The sequence below is a fragment of the Felis catus genome, chromosome D2 (genome assembly GCF_018350175.1).
Source record: "Felis catus isolate Fca126 chromosome D2, F.catus_Fca126_mat1.0, whole genome shotgun sequence".
NCBI lineage: Eukaryota > Metazoa > Chordata > Mammalia > Carnivora > Felidae > Felis > Felis catus.
The window spans coordinates 12,951,924-12,969,288 of record NC_058378.1 but is presented as its reverse complement, the minus strand read 5'-3'; the positions used below and the strand labels follow the sequence as shown (position 1 = coordinate 12,969,288).

Below are 17,365 nucleotides of genomic sequence, written 5' to 3'. Positions count from 1 at the left end.
CTCTCTGTCCCACAAATAAATAAACGTTGAAAAAAAAATTAAAAAAAAAAAAAAAAGTGGAAGCTGACAGGGGCGCCTGGGTGGCCTCGTCGGTTAAGTGTTCGACCTCGGCTCAGGTCATGGTCTCACAGTTCGTGGGTTCGAGCCCCACATCGGGCTCTCTGCTGACAGCTCGGAGCCTGGAGCCTGCTTCGGATTCTGTGTCTCCCTCTGTCTCTCTGCCCCTCCCCTGCTCATGCTCTGTCTCCCTCTCTCTCAAAAATAAATAAGCATTAAAAATTAAAAAACAAAAAAACAAAAAACAGCGGAAGCTGACAGACAACTGGATCCGTCTGTTTTTCCCTGTTATCAGGGAACACTTCTAGGCCATGCTGAGGGACTTCTCTAATACTTGAAACTGGGATGGCTTCTTTATCTATATTTTACGCAGCCCAGCTTGGATATCCATGGAGTTTCATTCTATCCAAGATTGTCACTCTATCAGCGGGCAGAGTCAGTTGTGCCCCCCACCTTCCTCTGCCCCCACGATCACACACATAGCTGCACTCCGACCTTTATCATCCTGTATTATACCGGAGGGCCATAAAGTCTGCAAATACGGCCTTGGAAACTAGATTGATGCCTTAGGGCATTATATGTATTTGCCTCTGTTTCCAAACTACATAAACACCCTGTAGTTACTTATGACTGTCTTACCCACTAGGTCATGAGTTCCTTAAGGCCAGGAACCCTGTCTTACTACTTTTTGTACTTTATAGCTAAAACATCAAATTTAAAAATCGTTATTAGTATCACATTCAACTTTTTTTAAACTTTAAGTTCATTTATTTATTTTGAGAGACAGAGAGCAAGTGAGTGAGTGAGCAGGGGTGGGGCAGAGAGAGAGAGGAGAGAGAGAATTCCAAGCAGGCTCCATGCTGTCAGCACAGAGCCCGATGTGGGGCTTGAACTCATGAGCCATGAGATCATAACCTGAGCTGAAATTAAGAGTTGGATGCTCACCTGACTTAGCCACCCAGGCACCCTATCATATTCAACTTCTAATGCAACAATTCTTATAATGCCATAAATAAATAAAACTTTCTCCTAACAATATTATAAGAACTTTTATATTCTTAAAATAAATGAAAAGCATAGCAAAATACCTGTAATCACACAAATGACCTCAGGAAAATAATGTTTCACTTCTTCTTTTCTTTTTTTTTTTTCTTTTTTTAATGTTTATTTTTGAGGTGAAGGGAGAGGGAGGGGCATAGAGAGAGGGAGACAGAGGATCAAAGTGGGCTCTGAGCTGACAGCAGACAGCCCAATGTGGGGCTTGAACTCACGAGCCATGAGAACATGACTTGAACCGAAGCCGGACTCTTAACCAACTGAGCCACCTAGACGCCCGTAAATTTCACTTTTTCTAATACAGTGACTGGTAAAGTGTAAAACACGAATGACTGAATCAAAAAGCAAAAACCTGACAATGTATTAGCTATACCTCTTAGTTTTATTTCATCAGAAATTTCCTTAATATGGCATTTACTTCAACAAATATTTATGGAACATTTACAACCTGCTGGCTCCTATTTTTGGCACTAGGAACAGTGCAAAAACAAAGTCCCTGCCCTCATGGATTCCAGTGAGATACAGACAGATGGAAAACAAACATATCGTAATGTCAGGCAGTGCTAAGTGTTACAAAAAAGTAAAGGAGTAAGGGTACAGAGCAACAGGAATGCTACTGTCATAGAGATTCCATAGCGATAAGGCTAAAGAGGTAATATCTGAGCTGAAGCCTGAATGAAGGAAGACAATGGGTCATGTGAGCATCTGGGGAAAGCAGTCCAGGACTCTGAGATTAGTTTCTGTTTGATGCACTGGATACTGAGTGCAAGAGAAGTAGTTAAAAATTATTACAAAGAGGGAGAAAAGCTACTCATTCCCACTTGCCAGGGACTGAAGTAAGGTGTGGAAAGGTGAAAAAGAAGTGTTCCCCTAGAACTGTTTCTCCTTAAGAATGGAAGTCTCCGGGGCGCCTGGGTGGCGCAGTCGGTTAAGCGTCCGACTTCAGCCAGGTCACGATCTCGCAGTCCGTGAGTTCGAGCCCCGCGTCGGGCTCTGGGCTGATGGCTCAGAGCCTGGAGCCTGCTCCCGATTCTGTGTCTCCCTCTCTCTCTGCCCCTCCCCCGTTCATGCTCTGTCTCTCTCTGTCCCAAAGATAAATAAATGTTGAAAAAAAAAAAAAAAAAAAGAATGGAAGTCTCCTTCCCACCTGCCCCCACCCCAAAAAGTCCACAAGACTTTTTAAGGCTGTGTGAAGAGCAGCACTGTTTAGTGATTGACAAGACAAACAGGACAGGAGGGTGGGAGGGAACATAAAGTTCTATTTTCGCTATGCTAAATCTGACAGGTGGCCTGAAAACCAAGTAGATATTTGGATACACCAAACTGGACTCCAGGTGGGGAGGCTGGAACTGGTGAATCAATTTGGGAGTTATCAGCATACGGAAGGATTTTAACAGGACGAGAAGGATGAAATAACCCAGAGCAGTGCTGTCCAACAGAACTTTCTGCAATGACAGGACTGTGGCTAGTGGCCACACTATTGATCAGTGGGGAACAGAAAGTGAGTATAAATGAAGCAGAGAAGAGATTCTAAGGCTCAGCCCACGGGTTAGCATCCGCAAGTCGGGAAGCGGAGCAGGATCCAGCACAGGACACTGAGAAGGAGCAGCAGGTAGGGCAGGAGAAAAATAAGGAGAGCGGTGCCTCCCAGACACCAGGTAAAGAAAGCTCAAAACAGGAAAGATTGATCAACTGTGTCAAATATTGCTGACAGGTTGAGTAAGATGAAGACTGGGTAATGACCACAGGATTTAGCAACGTGGAAGTTACTGCAACCTGTCAAAGAGTAGTCTCAGTGGAGTGGCAGAGGGTGGTGAGGAAACGGAGGCAAGGGGGTTAAGACAGCTGTTTTGGGAAGTTCTGCCATTGGGTGGCAAGGAAATGGGTGGTAGCCTGAAGGGAACATGGGGTGGGGAGGTGGTGCTTTTTATTTATTTTTTAATGAATGACATTGTGGCACGTTTGTAAGCTGAGATACTATTACAGCATGTTTGCATAGCATGTTTCTCCAACAGGGGAAGGAAAATAAATGAAAAGCTAGAACGAGAGGAGGTAATTGCTGCAGCAGTGAGTAGGCAATACGAAGAGTATCTAGCACACAAGTGATAGGAACAGGGACGGTTCACGTAATGGAACAAAAAGGATGACAGTACGTGAGTACACGCAGGAAGATTAGCAGCTCTGGCAGGGAACAGACCAAGATTTGGGCGCTTTTGTTTCCTTGGTGAAACAAACTGCAAGGTTCCCGGCTGAGAGTGAGAAGTAGGAGGAGGTGTTAACCAATGAGTGGAACAGGGTCAAAACAGCAACCCCTAAGAGACTTCCCCCTAGGCTGCCATTAGTAACTAAGACTGAGTTTGGGTGTTCAATCCCTGGCCCTGTATTATGGTGCAATTCCCCAACACGTTCCCATGCACGGAATGATAGAATGGATGATGTCAAATACCGTTTGGGAGCCTAGATATATCACAGCCTCAGCATCTCCTAACCTGTGCATGTGGCATCCCTGCCAAAAGCGGAAACTGGGCTACCTGGAATGAATGATTCTTAGAAAATCCCTGTAACCCTGACTGCTCATCTTTACCTTTTGTAAATGTTGGAGACTCTTTTAAAATGATCTCTAGAATCTTCTGCGGAAGTAGCATCAAGCTCATCGAAATTTATGTTCATATATATATATACACGTGTATTTATGTTCATATATATACGTATGCACATATACATATATATGCATGTATATACACGTCTATACATATATGTATATGTACGTCTATACATATATGTATATGTACGCATATATATATATACAAATACCTACATACATAATTTTGGAACTTTAGTCCTCCACAGTCTTCTAACAGTTTTCAAATTCACCACAATGACTCAAAGATTACCAGTTTGTCAATGACATTAACACATTTTCTCAGAATCTGAACCTGAGATGTGACCTCATTTAGAGCAGCCAATGGTTCTGGTACAATCTCCTCTCTAATCCTGGGCTTAAACTTTCTCCTATTATTATTCTTACATCCAGTCTTACTAGTCTATGTATAGATCATTCTTCATCATCAAAGAAGTCAGAAACACAACAGAAGCTGAGAATTTTCATTTACTCTCTGTATCCAATTATAGGGTCAGGGTTTTTGTGTATTTTTTTAAATCTTTTTAAAACATTGTGTGTATAGCTGACACACAATATTACATTAGTTTCAGGGATACAACATAGTGATTCAACATCTCTACACTTTATGCTGTGCTCACCACAAGTGTAGCTACTCTCTGGGGGTCAGTCTGTTTAAAAGAAAAAAAAATCTATTATTTGCTTGCTGTTTTCATCTTCTACATATAAAATGTAAAAGGTCACCCTTAACCTCTTTCAAAACCTCAGCTCATTATTCTCTTAGAGTTGTACTCCATCCACCGCCGCCCCTTTTTCTGAGAGAGAGAGAAAGCGTGCACGTGTCCATGATCGGGGGGGAAAGGGGTGGGAGGTGCAGGGGGGCAGAGAGAGAGAATCCTAAGCAGGCTCCATGCCCAGTAAGAAGCCCAATGCAGGGCTCAATCTCACGACCCTGAGATCATGACCTGAGCTGAAATCAAGAGTCAGACACTTAATGGACTGAGCCACCCCGGCATCCCTGTATTCTCTTGTTATACGTGAGATCTGTACCTACATCTACATATTTTTGTTTCGTATCCTTCTTTCCCTCTTCTACACGTATTATTTTAAAATATAGGGGCGCCTGGGTGGCGCAGTCAGTTAAGCGTCCAACTTCAGCCAGGTCACGATCTCGCGATCCGTGAGTTCGAGCCCCGCGTCAGGCTCTGGGCTGATGGCTCAGAGCCTGGAGCCTGTTTCCGATTCTGTGTCTCCCTCTCTCTCTGCCCCTCCCCCATTCATGCTCTGTCTCCCTCTGTCCCGAAAATAAATAAACGTTGAAAAAAAAAAATTAAAAAACAAAATATGAGTTCATCTGGCCACTTTACCTCTCTTTTCTTCACATTATCTCCAGTGGTTCAGTAAAAACTCTGCCTATGGCCACCTTACAACCACCTTCCCTTCTGGAGACTATATCCATGGCGTCTTATCTATCTTTTCTTTGAAAAAAGATACGTACTTCTAATTCTCTAAATTCCAGCTTTGACCCATATTCCTCTTCCTGTTTTTTTTACTGATCCATTTAGCTCCCATTTACTAAAACACCCACTCTGTGCTAGGCACTAAGAATGCAAAATGTGAAAGTAATTCCGTCTCTGCGCCTAAGGAGGTCCCATTATGGTGGCAAAGGCGAACCAATACACAGGTACTGTATACCGATGAGGGGACACTGAGCCCAATTTGAGTAGTCAGGGAAGCTTCATGTATCTTTCAGTAAAAGTTGAGCATGTAAAGGGAGAAAGAAAAGGGGGGCAGAAAGGCATTACAGACAGAAAGAGCAGCTCAAGTCAAGTCCCTGAGAGAATTACGGTTAAGTGTGGTAATAAAACACAAAATGAGAAGCAGGAAAACAAGGGTGGAGAGAGCAGTGACCAAGGATGAATGAAAGGACCTCCTGGTGGGCTCAGAGCTCAGCAGAAGTTGAAAACCATGAACGCTGGGTAGTGTCACTTCTCTCAGATGTTTGCGATTCTCCCGCCGGGCTTAGCTGCTTGGATCTAACAGTAGATAACACAGATTGTGTCGCTGACAGAGAGATGGGAGTTTGGGTGGGTGAGGCGGCAGAAGTGAAGGGGAAAGGGAATCAAGGGTACAAGTGAGACAACAATCCATACGGTCAAAACTGGGCTGTAGACCGGGTAGGAAAGAGAAAGAGGCCAGGTAGATGCTGACATGCAAGCTGAAATACAGGCAACCCACGTCTATGAGATTAAAGAATAAAAAATGAGGGAATTAAGGATATAGGAATTTTGGAATTTTTAGATTTCTGAAACAAGCAGTTCCAGATCATAACATCAGCCAGAGTGTGACCCTGCACGTAGGTGTCTGAAATGCAAGTGAAGGTCACTGCAGTTAAGTAACCATGAGGCTGGATCATGGTTAGCTCTCAAATAAAAGTTCCTTGGTGACAGGGATTTTGTCTGCTGCATTTACTGCAAAATCGACAGCATCTAGCACAGTATGTGGCACAACCTTCTGTTGAATTTCTTAAATGAACATCATGGATTTCTCCCAGGATTCCCATTATTTTCACCTGTCTAAGGAGCCCTCATTGTGGGTCAAAATTAGGCTCGGAGTTATCAGCTCCCCTGACTATTTCCTTAACCTTCTGGAAATGAAACGGTCAATAAAGTAAGTCAATAGCAGCCCTGCTTTTACTGAGTGAGACTTCCCACAGACATTTGGACAGCCGACTATGATATCTCAGCTCTGTTCTGGTTCTGTGATTAATTTTCACAACCTATTATCCAAAAGATCACAGAATTAAGCCATCACCGTCAGTCTTGTGGATTCTGACATAGTCATTTCCTTGACATACAGTATAAAACTACTACACCTCCCCCCTACACCAAGTCATTACCACAGATATTCTTCAGTTTTAGGCATTTTTGAGTACCTTGTCATTTCTGTTTTAGTCAGTGCTACCAATAACATTACATTTACCACTGAAAATAAAATCTCACGCTCAACAATAGGACAAGAAAGGCTCTCTAGGTCACCAAGTTGCCTCCCCAAGAACCATCAAACCTATCACTAATTCATTCATTCATTCATTCATTCATTCATAAATTCAACCAAAATTTATTTCTTATTCAATAAATACTTACTAATCTGCTTACTCATTATATTTCCCTAGTTTTAAATCTGTTCTGAATAGTCAAACAGTCAGCATTGTGACAGTGGTGAAAATAAAGGCAGGACATTGGGAATCTAGCAAGTACTAGCCGCAACACAGAGCTGTGTCAAGTTTGGCTTCCTTTTCCATAAAATGTCTGTCCCACAGAATTACTGTGTGGATCTTCAAAGATTATATAACATCAGGAAACGTTCTTGGTAAACGCTACAGCTCTTTAAATGCTCAGTGCTAGGTGAACAGCAGAGAGTGCCATCTGCAGGAAGAAAAAGATCATCGCCACCTGTCCTCAGAACTGTGTATGGAAATGCTGATGTTCTACTCTATGAGCATATAGTTTCCAAGGAAGCACTGAAAATAAAAGTAGGGAGTACCTGTCTTGTGACTTTTATAGAAAAGGAAAAGAGGAAAAAGACAAGAAAAAAGTTTATAATAATGAACTTTATTCTTATAGCCTCATTAGAAATCACACATTTTCCTCGGGAAATGGTAACATTTGAAGGACTCAATTCCTAACTTTAACCAAATGCCAAAATCCTGGTAAATTCATCTTTATTTTTTTATTATTAAAAAAAATTTTTTATGTTTATTCATTTTTGAAAGACAGAGAGAGATAGAGCACAAGCAGGGGTGGGGTGGAGAGAGAGGAGGACACAGAATCTGAAGCAGGCTCCAGGCTCGGAGCTGTCAGCACAGAGCCCGACGTGGGGCTCGAACTCACGAACCGTGAGATCATGACCTGAGCCGAAGTCAGACGCTCAACTGACTGAGCCACCCAGGCGCCCCTGGTAAATTCATTTTTAAAATAATATTAAGTGCTTGCCTAAATTTCCTAATTATAATAGTATTAGGGAAATTGCCATTGGAAAGAATATCTTAAAACATTTCTTTTAAAATGTTTATTTATTTTTCAGAGAGAGAGACAGAGACAGAGACAGAGTAGGAGCACAGGAGGTCAGAGAGAGAGGGAGACACAGAGTCTGAAGCAGGGTCCAGGTTCTGAACTGTCAGCACAGAGCCCGATGTGGGGCTCGAACCCACAAACCACGAGATCATGACCTGAGCTGAAGTCGGATGCTTAACCAACTGAGCCACCCAGGCGCCCCAGAAAGAATACTTTTAGAAATGTATTATGTACCAAGAAGGAGGAGACTGCTATCAATCACAGGATTATTGTAAGGATTGACTACAATACTATACAGAATAATAAATATTCAGTGAATTCTTTTGAATCAGAACTTGCCACTATTTGAAGCAAACTTTTGAAATAAAGGCTGGTTGTTATGGACTATTAATCATGCTAAATCCCATCTCTCCAGAGTTCAATATATATTGACTAGAGACTGATCAGTGACTTTCTCAAAGATCTCACATATTCTTTGTAACAAATCACTAAATCTAAAAGCCCTTAGGAGAAAAATTTGATAACACTATACTATTTCATAAGTGACATAAATAAAGGTATGAATATGAGTATGTTAGAATCATACATTTTCACAATGGCAGAAAAGTTTAGACATCATATTATCCAACCACATTCCACAGTTAACAAAAACTGAGGCTCACAGGTCCACAGTCCCATGGTTAGGTCCCATGACAGCTGTCTTGGGAGTTACATGGTATGTTTAGAGCTAATTGAGTAGAACGAAAATAACCAAGTTTATTAACCAAGACGTGACCTTTCTCCTTCTGTCAGGTCGATTAAAAATTAGACAATGGGCAAAGAAGTTTCCTTAACACTAAATACTATCTCTGAATGTTATCCGGAACTTTTACTCAAGTCTGCTAGGTTTCAATCTACACACCTGGAAACATGCTTCAAGAACCTCTCCACAAACTTCTGGTTGTTGCACTAAGTGCAAATGCAACTAGACAGTAATCCTGCCTCTGTGTCCTATGCTGTTTCCTTCCACCAGTCAAATATCCTGCCACCCCAAACTTCTCAAGGTACTCTATAGCTTCATGTTATCTTTTTGCATATGTTTCCACATTTCTCTTTTACATCAAGAAGTAAATGAACTGGAGGAAAAAAAAAACCCCACAAAACTCTGCTCCTCCTAGAAAGAAGTATTCACATTTTAACAAGAAGTAATACCTTCAGCTCTAACTGGAGTTACAAAGTACGAGACGCATTAGTCACAGAAGTCAGCTCTGATGTGGATGTTCCATATTAAAAACATAGGACTACACTAATCCTTAACCAATAAATGTGGGGGGGGGGGAGGGGGAAGAACAGTTGTACTGTTCCTACTTTTATTCTGTATTATGCATTTATGTATTTGTATTATAGAATGCAAAAACGTGCTGAAATAATTTTAATTTATGTACAATTGCTTAGCCTGATTTAAAAAACTCAATAAAATGAAAATGGCAGTGGTGTGGGGGCAACAGGTGGAAATCTAAGCAGTGACCCCAGAAAAATGAACATACTATTTTTTTTTTTTTTTCACATTTCAGGAGTCGACAAACACCCACCTATTCCCCTCCCCCTCTCTAAGCCCATGAAGTCTTGGTTAACACTCTCCATCGTGGCTGCCTGGACACCTGTAACTGGCCCAGAGAGAAGTCATCATGACCCCTCATTCGACAAAGCTGGCCTGGGTACAACACAGCAAGGCAGAAGTTTGAAGTAAATTGAGAGGAAGCCACACCAAAATGTACCGAAGTGAAGCCCTTCCACAAGCAGTTTATTTTCCCTACAACAAACAAATGGGGAACCAGATATCTCAGAAGAACCTGGGTTTGATCCTGAGCACCATAAAAGAATGGAGATTGAGACACTGTAGCTATAGTGAGGTGGCAATAAGAAGAACTACAAAGACTCATCAGGGTAAATCATCGCCTGCCGCTTCACAGCCTCCTAGGAGGAATGTGCTACAAGTTTTACACCAAATGGCTCATACATCTTGAAATCACATCTCTGGATTCTTATAGAATAATGAGAATGATGGTGATGATACAGCTAACATCTAAAACAACTACGAGACATGAGGAACTACTGTAAGCACACTACTATAGTAGCTGGTTTATTCCTCATAAGGATGTTGTAAGTACAATTCTCTCCCCACTTGTCACATGTCACAAACTGAAGCACTGTGAGGTTAAGCAACTGCTTCAGGCCACACAGCTACTAAGCGTCAGAGGCAAGATACAGACTCAGGCACTCTCTGGATTCTGCATACAAATTTCTATTCTCCCAAGCAAACATCAACTCCTCCCTCCAACAAACCAGCTCTTCCTTCCTCACTCCTATTTCAGTTGATGGGCTCTACCCAGTTACTCAGGGAGAAACCAGAATAGCATTTCATCTGGGGCCCAGTCAGTTCTTCCGTTTGACAGCTTTGCTGGTTTACCTCTGCATCTGCTACTTGCTAACTCTATGACCCTGGCTTACTTGGCTTCCTCTCTCTAAGTCTCAGTCTTATCTAAGAGCATGTAAAATTGTTGCGAATAATCATTCATTCATTCATTCATTCATTCATTCATTCATTCAAGCTTGTGCATGCAAATGGGAGAGGGGTAGAGGAGAAGGAGAGGGAGAATCCCAAGAAGACTCCACACTTAGCACAGAGCCCAAGGCGGGGCTTGAGCTCACAACTGTGAGATCATGACCTGAGCTGAAATAAAGAGTCAGATGTTCAACTAACTGAGCCACCCAGCCACCCCTGCTGTGAATATTTTTTATTAATTTAAATTCAAGGTCGCTGACACACAGTGTAGTATTGGTTTCAGGAGTATCCTGTTGTGAATATTTAAATTACACGGGATAACTCACATAAGACGCGTTGCATGGGGAGGGGCAGACTGTAGGAAGATCAATAATTATTAGTGATTATGATCATTACCTTGAATGCCTGGATGCCGGAGCATCCACAGGCCCTCATCCCCTCTCTCACTTGTAATACTGACAACCTCTTAATTGGTTACTCTGCCTGGTCTACTTTCCATCCAATCCAAATTCTACAACTGCTAAAAATGTCATTCACGTTTCCTAAAATAATAAATGACACTCCAATTCCTAGGGAATAAGTTCCCAACTCCTTATTATCGTGCTACGTCATTCCCTCCACCATCTAACCTTTCTAATCTCTCGGCACATCTCAGAACACGTTCCAGCACCCCATAACTCCTCCTAAGGGTGCTCATTGTCTCAACACTATTTCACTAATGTTTCTTGTCATGTTGTTGCTGCTGCAGAAATTCCTATTCATTTCCAGTTCATTACTTTCAACATACCTCTTAAGACTCACCGCCTTGTGTTAACGGTATTGTATTGTTTCTTTCCAAACAAGATTATACTCCCCTTAAGAAGGAAAATCAGGTCTCATTTGTTTAGAAAAAATTTTTTTTGCCTAATACAGTGCCACAGATAGTAAGAGCTCAACAAACAAACACCAATTCATTTGATACTAGCTTTGATAGAAAACATTTTAACATTCAAATTCCTTTAGGAAATTTTCCCACAACTTAAACTCTGAGAAATAAATAGCCACATTTACAAAAGCCTTTTTCTGTTCGATAGCAGGCATTTAAGGTACTGAGGAAAGTGCTACAGAAACACGTAAGAAAGTTACCAAAAATTTTTTAAATTAAAAACAAAAAACTTTAGCAATAAAATCTTGGATGTTGATTCTTCCTATTTTAAAGATTATAATGCAGAGGACACAGTTTAAAAGTTCTTTAAAATCAATTTTAGAAATAACGTTTCCCATATCTCCTAAAGAAACAATAAAAACCCAGATTGGGATCTTATCCTAAATGTGAAATGAAAATAATAAAAATATTTTATATAGCAGCACCATAATCATCAGTTTTTAATATTTGTCTTGTATAAGGTAAAAGGTTCTGCAAATTGTTTCAGAAATACTGAACACAGATATACAGAAGCTGTAAAGACACCACGTAGGTGTGCATGGCAATAGTTTCCTCTTATTCCTTCATAATTCTTATAGACACAGTGAAAATTAGCGTCCCTTCTAAAAACAATTTGGTTGAGGCAGTCAATTACAGACAAATGTGTTCACTGTTATAAAACGTGGCACATCAAGAAAGATTAGCAGTGAGATCAAGTTGAGAGCCAGCTGCTTACTCTGCCACTCTCTAACCATCCATGAAGATGGATAGACAGATAGTAGGAGAGAAGGTACTGAGAGTGACAGAGAACAGAAATAAAAAAGGAGTATACATTAAGCAAATGCATTTCAACTTCAAACTGTGCTTAATATTTTTTTCTACTACATTGAGTATCATCACAGTTTAGTTTCTACCACTGTGGTAAACATGTAGACACATGTAAAGAAGAGGGGTTGAAGTTATAAATGAATTACATACTGAAAACGAAATGCTATCACTTTTTATAGTATATCAGACATCTTTTGGTTAGGAGATTACTTTCATAAAGTGCATTAAAATGTTCAAGAGGTTGGCAGTATAGTCTAAAGAATACTACACTAAAAACCAAGAGACTTCAGGTTTTCTGGTTTTGCCTCAAACACTCTTTAGAATCTTAGGCAAATGTTTAACCTTTCTGATCCCCATTTTTTCATACATATTAAAACAAAAACAGGGGCACCTGGGTGGCTCAGTTGGTTAAGTGTCCATCTCTTGATCTCGGCTCAGATCATGACCTCACAGTTCATGAGATCTGCCCTCACATCAGGCTCTGCACTGACAGCACAGAGCCTGCTTGGGATTCTCTCTGTCCCTTTCTCTCTGCCCCTCCCCTGCTCATGTGCACACACATGAGCATACATGCTCTCTCAAAATAAATAAAAATAAAATAAATAAAAACAAAAACAAAACAGATGATTTCTAATTATCTTCTGGGCTGTGAACTTCCATGACAGTATAGTATGCAGAAAACAGAAATATAGTAATAGTAATATAGTAACAGTAAGCATCAAAGTTAATTTAAAATCAAAATTACACATTCTAAATGTTTCCTTAAATTGTGCATAATCAAGTTTTATCAGAACTACATTACTGGGATTCTATTTTTAAAAATAAAGTGTAGAGAAAATAAATATGTTTCAGTTGTATGGAACATATGACTTCAGAAATATTCTCCGGGGGTGCTTGGGTGGCTCAGTCAGTTAAGCACCTGACTCTTGATTTCGGCTCAGGTCATGATCTGGCAGTTCATGAGGTCGAGCCCTGCATCGGGCTCTGTGCTAACAACACGGAACCTGCTTGAGATTCTCTCTCTGCCCCTCCCCAAGTTCTCTCTGTCTCTCAAAATAAATAAATAAACTTAAAAAAGAAAAAAAGAAATTTTCTCCAAAATATTTAAATAAGGCTAACAGAAAAAACTTAAAGAACAGTTACCATCTTTGGAAGCATTATTAAAGAGGAAATCCAGAAGACAGTAAAGGATTTTAATCTTTAATAAACTCTAAGTTACAATGCATTTAAGATCCAGTAAAGTCTAGACAAGTAAATATTAAAAAGTAGTATAAACGCAAGCTGACAGAAAGACACAGCTGTTCTGCAAGTTACACCAGTAAAACCTCCCTTTACCATCGACCAGGATACACTGAACTGTATACTTCAATGAATCAATGCCCAGAAGCAGTCACAATGAGTGATTTTATGAACAGATAAATGTTTTGTTGCCCTTTCAAATAAGCCACATTAATATAATAAAAGAGGAAATCATTCTTACCATTGTTTTAATTTCACACCCATCCAAACTCAGTATAATAATTACACTGTTGAAATAATATGTATGCAATTACAATTATTATTATTCCATCTAAGGAACTCAGACAAATAAACCTACAGAACTAATTAAAATTCTATTGTACGAAATCACATTTTGATCAGAGCAATCTTAAAGATCAAAGAGAAAGAAGAAAGGAAAAAATTAATATACTATTATTGCTCTTTAAAAGTTCATAATACTCAAATGAGCATATAGAATTGATTTCACTTATGATAAATAAATTACTAAATACAACACACTCAGCCAAAACCCAAATGCTACCACAGATAATTTAAATATATTTAACTAAAATATATTTCCACTAAGCAAAGACACAGTTAACTTTGAAACAGTTAAACGTAAGAACAAATTCCTAAAAAAATAGCAAATCCATCCCAACAACTATCTTGGGGATTGGACATGGTTAAACCATGCCAAAAAAAAGCAGGCGTAAAAATAGAGAAAAAACAGAAGCACCTGGGTGGCTCAATCGGTTAAGTGTCCGACTTTGGCTCAGGTCATGATCTTGCTGTTCATGGGTTAGAGCCCCGTGTCGTGCTCTGTGCTGGCAGCTCAGAGCCTGGAGCCTGCTTCAGATTCTGTATCTCCCTCTCTCTATGCCCCTCTCCCACTTAAACTCCATCTCTCTCTCTCAAAAATAAACATTAAAAAAAATTTTTTTTTTAAGTAGAGAAAAAATAGGGGCGCCTGGGTGGCTTAGTTGGTTAAGCATCTGACTTCGGCTTAGGTCACGATCTCACAGTTCATGGGTTTGAACCCTGCGTCGGACTCTGGGCTGACAGCTCAGAGCCTGGAGCCTGCTTCAGATTCTGTGTGTGTGTCTCTCTCTCTCTGCCCCCTCTCCAGCTTGTGCTCTTCCTCTCTCTCAAAAATAAATAGGGGCACCTGGGTGGCTCAGTTGGTTAAGCATCCGCCTTTGGCTTGGGTCATGTTCTCGTGGTTCGTGAGTTTGAGCCCCACCATCGGGCTCTGGTGCAGAACCTGCTTGGGATCCTCTCTCCCCCCTCTCTCTCTGCCTCTACCCTGTTTGCGCTCTCTCTCTCAAAATAAATAAACTTAAAAAATTAAAAAATAAACATTTAAAAAAAGTAGAGAAAAAATAACCAACAACATTTTTCACAAAACTAAAACAAATAATACTAAAATTTATATAGAACCACAAAATACCCTGAAAAGCCAAAGCAATCTATTTTTTTAGTGTTTTTAAAAATTTTAATTCCAGTATAGGGGGTACAACAAAGGGGTACATGAATCCCTTTAAATTAGTTAGGCAAAGCAATCTTGAGAAAGAACATAGCTGGAGGTATCACAATCTCACATTTCAGCATATACTACAAAGCTATAGTAATCAAAACAGTATGGTACTGGCACAAAAATAGACACATCAGTAGAAGAGAATAGAGAGCCCAGAATAAACCCATGCCTACACAGTCAATTAATCTATGACAAAAGAGGCAAGAAAATACAATGGGAAAAAGACAGTCTTACCAAACGAGTTTCTTATACTATATGTGGAAATAAGTTCAAAATGGATTAAAGACCTAAATGAAACCATAATACCTAAAACCATAAAATCCCAGAAAAGAGCTCAGGCAGGAATGTCTCTGACACTGGTCACAGAAACATTTTTCTAGATATATCTCCTAAGGAAAAAAAAAAAAGGGGCAAAATTAAAACTACTGGGGACTACACCAAAAAAAAAGTTTCTGCCCAGTGAGGGAAACCATCCAAAAAACAAAAAAGCAACCAAAGAAATGGCAGAGATACTTGCAATGATATATCTGAAAAGGGGTTAACAGTTAAAATATATAAAGAACGTATATGAATCAACACCAAAAAAGAAATAATCTGATTAAAAATGGCTAGAGGGCCTGAATACACATTTTTCCAAAGAAGCCATACAAACAGCCAACAGACACATGAAAAGATGCTCAACATTGTTAATCATCAGAAAAATGCAAATCTGGGGCACCTGTGTGGCTCAGGTAGTTAAGTGTCCAGCTCTTGGCTTCTGCCCAGGTCACGATCTTGCGGTTTCATGAGTTCGAGTCCTGCGATGGGGCTCTGCATTGGCAGTGCAGAGCCTGCTTGGGATTCTCTGTCTCCCTCTCTCTGACTCTCCCCACCCCCTGCCCCCACCTCTCTCTCTGTCTCTCTCTCTCTCTCTCTCTCAAAATAAATAAATACACTTAAAAAAAAAAGATGCAAATCAAAACCACAATACAATATCATCTTACAACTGTCAGAATTACTAGAATCAAAATGGCAAGGAATGACAAGTGTTGGTGAGGATGTAAAGAGAAAGGAATCCTTGTGCACTGCTGGTGAGAATGTAAACTTGCATGGCTGCTATGGAAAAGAGTAAGGAGGTTCCTCAACATATTAAAAACAGAACTACCATATTATCCAGTAATTCCTTTACTAGGTATTTACCCAAAGAAAATGAAAACACTAATCAAAAAGATACATGCACCCCTATGTTTACTGCTGTATTATTTACAAGAGGCAAGATGTGGAAACAACCCAGGGGTTCATCATTAGATAAATGGATAAACAAGATGTGATATGCATATACAATGGAATATTATTCAACCATAAAAAAGAACAGAATCTTGCCATTTGCAACAACAGGATGGAGCTAGAGTATAATGCTAAGTGAAAAAACTCGGAGAAAAACAAATACCATATGATTTCACTCATATGTGGAATTTAAGAAACAAAACAAATGAGCAATGGGGGAAAAAGAGAAAGAGACAAACCAAGAAACAGACTCTTTTTTTTTTAAATGTTTATTTGTTTATTTTAGAGAGAGAGAGAGAGAGAGAGAGAGAATGAGAATGTGAGTGGGGGAGGGGCAGAGAGAGAGAGACAGACAAAGAACACCAACCAGTCTCCTCACTGTCACTGCAGAGCCCAGAGTGTGTCTCAAACTCATGAACTGTGAAATCATGACCTGAACCGAAATCAAGAGTCGGACGCTTAACTGACTGAGCCACTCAGGCGGCTCAAGAAACAGACTGAACTAGAGAGAACAAACTGATGGTTCCCAGACGTGGGTGGGTGGGTGGGGGGTTGGGTGAAATAGGTAATGAGGATTACGCATGCACTTCTCATGATGAACACTAGAGTAACATATAGAATTGTTGAATCATTTTATTGTACGCCTGAAACTAACATAACACTATGTTAATTATATTTCAAAAATAAGGAAAGAGAGAAAGACAAACAAAAACCAGAAAGGAAGAGGAAAGAACATTGATATTTCTCAGTATTTATCAAATGACTTCAAAAATTGTCTCAAATATATATAACATACAATATATGTAAATTATGTATATACATATATAATATTACGTTAAATATAGTTTTATATACCTTAATATTCTCAAGTACCATAAAAGAGAAATATTACTGTTATGATTTTAGACAGTTGAAATATCCAGAGATAGTCAAGAATGATAGCCAGGAAATTGGATAAGCTATTCCTAGAAATTCCTAGAAATTCCTAGAAACCACATTTTTATGGTCTGGAAGTCTATATTCTTTTTGGCTTCTTAAAGAGAAGAGATTTCTTAAAAAGAGACTTTGCAAAAGAGATATCTTAAAACAAAGTTCAACTTTCCAAGAAGGGCTTGGAATAATTTAATAAAAATAATAAAATAATAAAATAATAAAAATAATATTACAACATGTTGTGATTTTCCAGTAAGATGTGAAAAGCATTTTGTTCATCTATCAC

General features: G+C 39.7%; 1 protein-coding gene across 10 annotated transcripts in view; it reads right to left on the bottom strand.

Moving 5' to 3' along the window:
• LYST (lysosomal trafficking regulator) overlaps window positions 1–17,365 on the bottom strand; it is a 200,313-nt gene that overhangs the window by 160,437 nt on the left and 22,511 nt on the right. The window lies entirely within an intron of this gene.